Source organism: Falco punctatus, assembly GCF_963210335.1.
Source record: "Falco punctatus genome assembly, chromosome: 1".
Taxonomy (NCBI): domain Eukaryota; kingdom Metazoa; phylum Chordata; class Aves; order Falconiformes; family Falconidae; genus Falco; species Falco punctatus.
In genome coordinates this window covers 83,566,039-83,572,038 of record NC_137580.1, presented here as the reverse complement: position 1 = coordinate 83,572,038, position 6,000 = coordinate 83,566,039, and positions in this window count along the sequence as shown.

Genomic DNA, 6,000 nt, shown 5'->3' with positions numbered 1-6,000 from the left:
AAATACTCTGTTTATTGAAACTTGGCTATAGGACTCTCAGATATTCTTTTATATTGGTGAAATGCTGTTTGGTTCATTGGTGCTATAGCTGATACTGTGTGGAAAGTGCAATAGGTCCCACTTTGTTACTATTACCTCTGCAGTCTGTTTATTGAGATAGAGGCTACTTGGAAAAGGATGGTATTTTTCACCATTTTGGGAAGTGTTACTGTTCCCTTAGGAAATGCAAACATCCCACGCTCGGTTACTTTGTTCAAGTGCAATTTAAAACTGGCTCTCAAGCATAATAGGATGTTACAGCCAATATTTGTTTTTCTTTCATTAGATAAATAGTATTAAATTGCAATCCTTGAGAAAATTGTAGAGACTGTATCACATCTGAATGTGTTTGAGCTTGAGTCTCGCTCAGGCAAATTCTCATCATATTCAAATAACCATCATTACGCAAATAAGAACATCCTCATTGCCAAGCAAGTTTAAAATGGATGTTTGTTTTTATCATGATGAATTATCTTCCTCCTGGTAGCAGACAGCTATGTGTAGCTCAGAAAAGATGTACAGGTCCTGTTTGCTCTTCAGAGTTTTTTTGCCAGTTGCAAGCTGATTTTTTTTTTGCTAGCTAGGATTGGCTTTGATTGTTTTTCTTTCCAAGTGTCTTGCTTAAAAAACAGCAGAACCAAGCTTTTATCACCAGAGTTTTTGGCTTGTTGGTGTTACCAAATTTGCTCATAAGATAGCTTTTTTTTTTTGTGAATCAGGTGGTAGCAACCCAAGGTCATTGTTTTCCAGAGGCAGGCCTGCATTTCATACCAGCATATGAGATCCTGTGACTGAAGAGTAACTCCTGGATTGAGTGCTCAGCTTCAGCATTTATCACAGATGCTGGAGCAAAGAAAGGAATGTTTTTTCTATCTACCTTAGTCCTTCAAATCAGCTGTGAACTGTTGTGCTGCTGTTACAGGTTCAAGAAACAGCCTCCGCACCCTCAGTAGATACCTGTCCTTTTTTACTAAGGTCAAGGGAGTAATGCCCCAGCAACTATAAACCGTGTAGACCTTGGTGCCCAAATGCCAGTGGATACCTCCTCCTATGGAATAGATGAATAATCTTAGATTTAATGCAGCATCTACAAAGACAGTTAATAGCTGTCTGTACTGGTTTTGCCTAAGATAGAGTTAATTTTCTTTATAGTAGCTAGTATGGGCCTATGGTTTTGGATTTGTGCTGAAAACAGTGTTGATAATACAGAGATGCTTTTGATATTGCTGAGCAGTGCTTACACAGCATCAAGGCCTTTTCTGTCTCTCACTCTGCTCCACCAGTAAATAGGCTGGGGGGGCACAGGAAGCTGGGAGCGGACACAGCCAGAACAGCTGATTCCTCCATATTATATGAAGTCATGCTTGGCATATAAAACTGGGAGAAGAAGAAGGAAGGGGGATGTTCAGAGAGATGGTGTCTTCCTAAGTAACCGTTGTGCATTACGGAGCCCCGCTATCCTGGATATGGCTGAACATCTGCCTGCTGATGGGAAGCAGTGAATTAATTCTTTGTTTTGCTCTGCTTGCATGTGAAGCTTCTGCTTTACCTGTTGAACTGTACTTAACCAGAAGTTTTTTCTCTTTTACCCTTCCAATTCTCTCCCCTATCCCACTGTGGGGGGAGTGAGCGAGCGCGCGCCTGTGTGATGCTTAGTTGCTGTCTGGCATTAAACCCTGACACTGTGTAATGTCCTCATGCAGAGTTAGGCACTCCTATGTGTTGAAGATTCTGTATCTATAGTAGTTACGGGACTCATGTCATTAGTGTAACAGAACTTCTGCTATGCCCTGTGTTCAGCTATACCTGTACTGCATGGCACAGGATGTGATTTCACATCCATGGGACCTGGTAGCACTCCCAGCCCATCCAAGTATTCACACACTGATCTCTTATCTCTGGCTACTTCGAAGGTTCTGCTGGTTTGTAAAAACATCTCACCAAATGCATTGGGCAATATGTTTGTGCCTTGATTCCACCCTGGAGCAACTTACCGAAAATGTTTGATATTTAAAATTAATTTAATTTGATCTACATTTATGCCACAAGCTGTATAATAGAATCCTAGTTATGGCTAGGGCCCTACACACTGCTGCAAATAAAATGTGGTATAAACTGATAATATATGGGTCAGAAACACAAAGGAAAGGACTATAGTAACAATTTACTGTTTGTGTTTGACTCTTTTCTGCATTATCTGCCTGGATTTCATAAAAATCTCACAAAGATTTCTTAACTTGCTTTCTTATACTATTACTAGATTCATCTCTAAAATGTACAGAAAATTATTAAATTTTAGTTGTTACAGATACTGCAAATGAAATGTACTGCCTCATTTATTTATGACAAACATGTGGAAAGTGAAACATGACACTAGAACTAGTATCTGTTGTAGGACATATTTTATGCAGATGATGGTCCATTCAACTTAAGTACTTGTTCTATGAAATCAGAAAAAATACATGTCATAAGAATCCCAGCTTTTACACGATACAGGGTGCTGCGATGGAGAGATGGGACGCAGCTTGATGCAAGCAAATGTCAATTTATTGTACAGAAGCATGAGTTTATATATACTTTCAGAAGCTGCGTGTTTTAAGCAGATTGGTTCTTTAAGCTAAGCATTGCATACTAGGCAATCCCTGATTGGTGGCTAACTACCATCAATTAACAGCAAGGTGTTACCTTTCCTTGGCGCCATCCGTCCCTGACTCCCCTATGCTTTCTCAGCATGACTCATCATGTTAATTGTGCTCGAGCACATTCCCCTCAGCTAACTGATTGCCATGCATGGTCCTAATTTCCAGCCCGCTCCTGCAACAGGGTTCGATATAAATTCACCAGTGCCATCTATATCTAAACCTATAAACCCATAGGTTCTTAACTCAAAGAAGATGTCTACAATCTATCTCATATTAAATGGTTTTCGATTTTTGCTTCTACAATAATAAAATACAAAAAGTATGCAGCAAGAATGATTCCTTTTGTCCTAGCTTTACAAAGTTTTGTTCATGCAACAAACAGTAAATAATAAAACCAGTCCCCCTTGTATTTGGATTAACTGCAACCTTCTGTGCCCTTTGTTTTCTCTCATTTTTTCTTCCAGGCGCACTGAAGATTAAGAAAGCAAAATAAATAGCCAGAAAAGAAGTGCTTAATTCTCTGCAAAGGCATAAGGGAATGTATGAGCGAACTATAGGACAAGAGTTCTTTTTATGATGGCAACGTTGCTCTTATTTATATTTACATCTAATTTATAGTTCTGTAAATTAAAAATGCCACCAAACTACTTGAAATATAATCTATTAATAGCTACTTTATGCACACTGTATAGTTTCCAGTTCAGTTGAACAAAATGATTTTTCATCCTCTAGTCTAGCAGCTTATTCTATGAAGTTATGGCTGCATGCAAGTATGTGCTACAGGCCAAAATCTGCTTTCATTTATATCTTGTTAAGAAGTTGAACAGGATATTTTCTATGACCAGATTTTATCCCTAGCTATTTTTGCCTGTGATCCCAAAATAACAATAGTTCCTAAGCATGGTTGATTAAGCTGTTGCTAGTGTGTTTTATTTATTAGAAGACTGATTTGTGTGTATTTTCTTAGGTCTATGTTTCAATTCTTTGAAACTGTTTTTTTCAGTAGAGTAGTTAGATGCCCCTCAGATTACCAAATTAATGGAAGATTTGTTTTAGAGTAGATCTTCACAGATGCATAAAATAGGAGATTTAAACTACTTTTCTAATCAGTGTGTGTGTGTGAGACATTTAGTTTTTCTCTCTTTTAAAAAAGATACTTTAGAACAAAATGTATGAGGATTCTTGTAGATACTGAATACAAGAGGGGAAAGTCTTGGGAGGGAATATTACATTTTATTGTAGTCTTTTCCAATAGCATTGATTTGGAACTGTTTGCTCCCATTAACCATGGAGTGGATAATCAAATTTGTACCTTAGTCTTCACACACAGCTAAATCATGGAGTGCTCAAATTTGCTTTGTTTTGGAAGGATCTAAGATCTGAGCTTTTGTATGCAGTACGCTTTATGGTTTCACTTTGATTAGGAAATAGATGCTAAGCTTTTACAACACTCAAGGGGTCACTTGGATGGAGGTAATGAAGAAGCAAAAGGAGTAATAAGGCAACACTCTTTTCTGAGTGACTAACATTTGAAGCAGGGGCAACTCTGTTAGGAGAAGATGAAGGGGAAGAAAAGCATGTATAAAGTCTGTCCTAACCATTTATTGACATGCAGTCTTAGATTACATGAAAAAGCAGCCACAAATGCTCACTGGAATGAAAAGGTACAGATTTTAAATTTGTAATTCTTAGTTCTGGGCATGGAAAAATAACTTAATGACAAGAAACTTTTGCAGTCACTACAGTTTTGAAAAAATCACGCTAAGGTCACAAAAGTGTAGACAAAAAGTAGGGTCCGGAGCAATCATACTGAACAGTTATGTTTTAACTCCTGTTTTAGGTCCAATAAAACTTTTCATGAAACATGTAGAATAGTCCATCTTGCAGGAGAAGGGAAGTGTATACATGCACCATTATATTTTGCATAAGGCAAGAATGTATAGTTAAATTTTAGAAGGGGAAAAAAAGCACATACTGGATAAACATTTCTTTTCTTGTTTTGCTTTATTTGTAGTGGAAGGAAGTTAGTATTCCATTGCAAGAACCCTCCAACTGTTTGCAGTTTTGTGGTGTTTTTTTTTTTTTTTTTATTCTGTTGGCAATAGCTTAGGGTAGTTTCTAAACTCAAAAGAAAAATTACATTGAAAAACAGTCCGTTTTTGCTTCCACAACTGATTTTACAGGGGTATTTTGACAGTGTTAAGGGAAAGAACTATTTTTGAAAATGTGGCTGCGCTACTAGAATGAAATAACTGAACTATAGCCTCTTTTTTCATTACGGCATTGAACTCAGCTTTGAAAATTCTGTGAATTTTTGCCCAGCTTCAGCAGTCTCTGTCTTTCACTATATGGCTCTTCACACAAAGAAAATGGTGTTCTAAGACAGGGCTTTAGAAAATTCATAAAAAAAAGAAACTGGAATTTGAGTTGTTGAGGTGCTGCTTAGGCCTGATTAAGTTTAAATAGGCTAAGACCATATAACATTTATACACAGGTATGAAGTTATGCTGTGACCCAAGTAAGAAAGTGCTAGGGCTGGTAAACTTCAGAAAATGATCTCCACTCCACTTTCTGGAGTACAGTGGGCAGATCCCTACAACAGTGACGGTATGAGATGTTACGCTTGCATTGTGCGGTGCTGCACCATGCAGCGAGGCCAGCTTTGTTCCAAAAGTAGAACTGTACCAGTGCAGACTTGCAGCTGCCAAAGCCTGCTCCCTAGCACTGCCGTGAAGGCCAATACAGTTTCTTGTTCCACCACACTTAGCTTGGTGGATGGTGGCCTGGCATGCCATCTGATCTGCAGTCGATTTTTTCTGGTAAATGGCCTCTGGCGACTCCTGTGCTTCTAAAGATCATATGGGTAGAGAGGCAAATCTTATACCATTGCCTTTGCCACTGAAACACATTAATTTCTTGTATAGTCTGGTATTTAAATTATTTTTTCTTTTGCTAATTTGAAAGTTCTTATTTCCTATAATGCAAGTGTTTTTTATCTAACATAGGCAAAGTAATTTAAATTATTAATGGCACATTTAGCTTCTTAATATGCATGTAGTAGATAATTTGTGTCCTCAAATGCCAAATAGTTCATTTTCATCTTTTTAACTAGATGGAATGGATGTATATGTTAACTATTTATGCTGTTTGGTTTACTTTATTCTTTTGATAGGCTAATAACCCACTTTGCTGAGGTGTGCACAGCTTTAATTTCTATCATTAACTAGAACAACTTTAGAAAGAAAACAAATTGTGACACTGTTTGGGTGAGATAAATAATCCATTTTCCTCATCAGATCATTTACAAATGTGTGGTTTA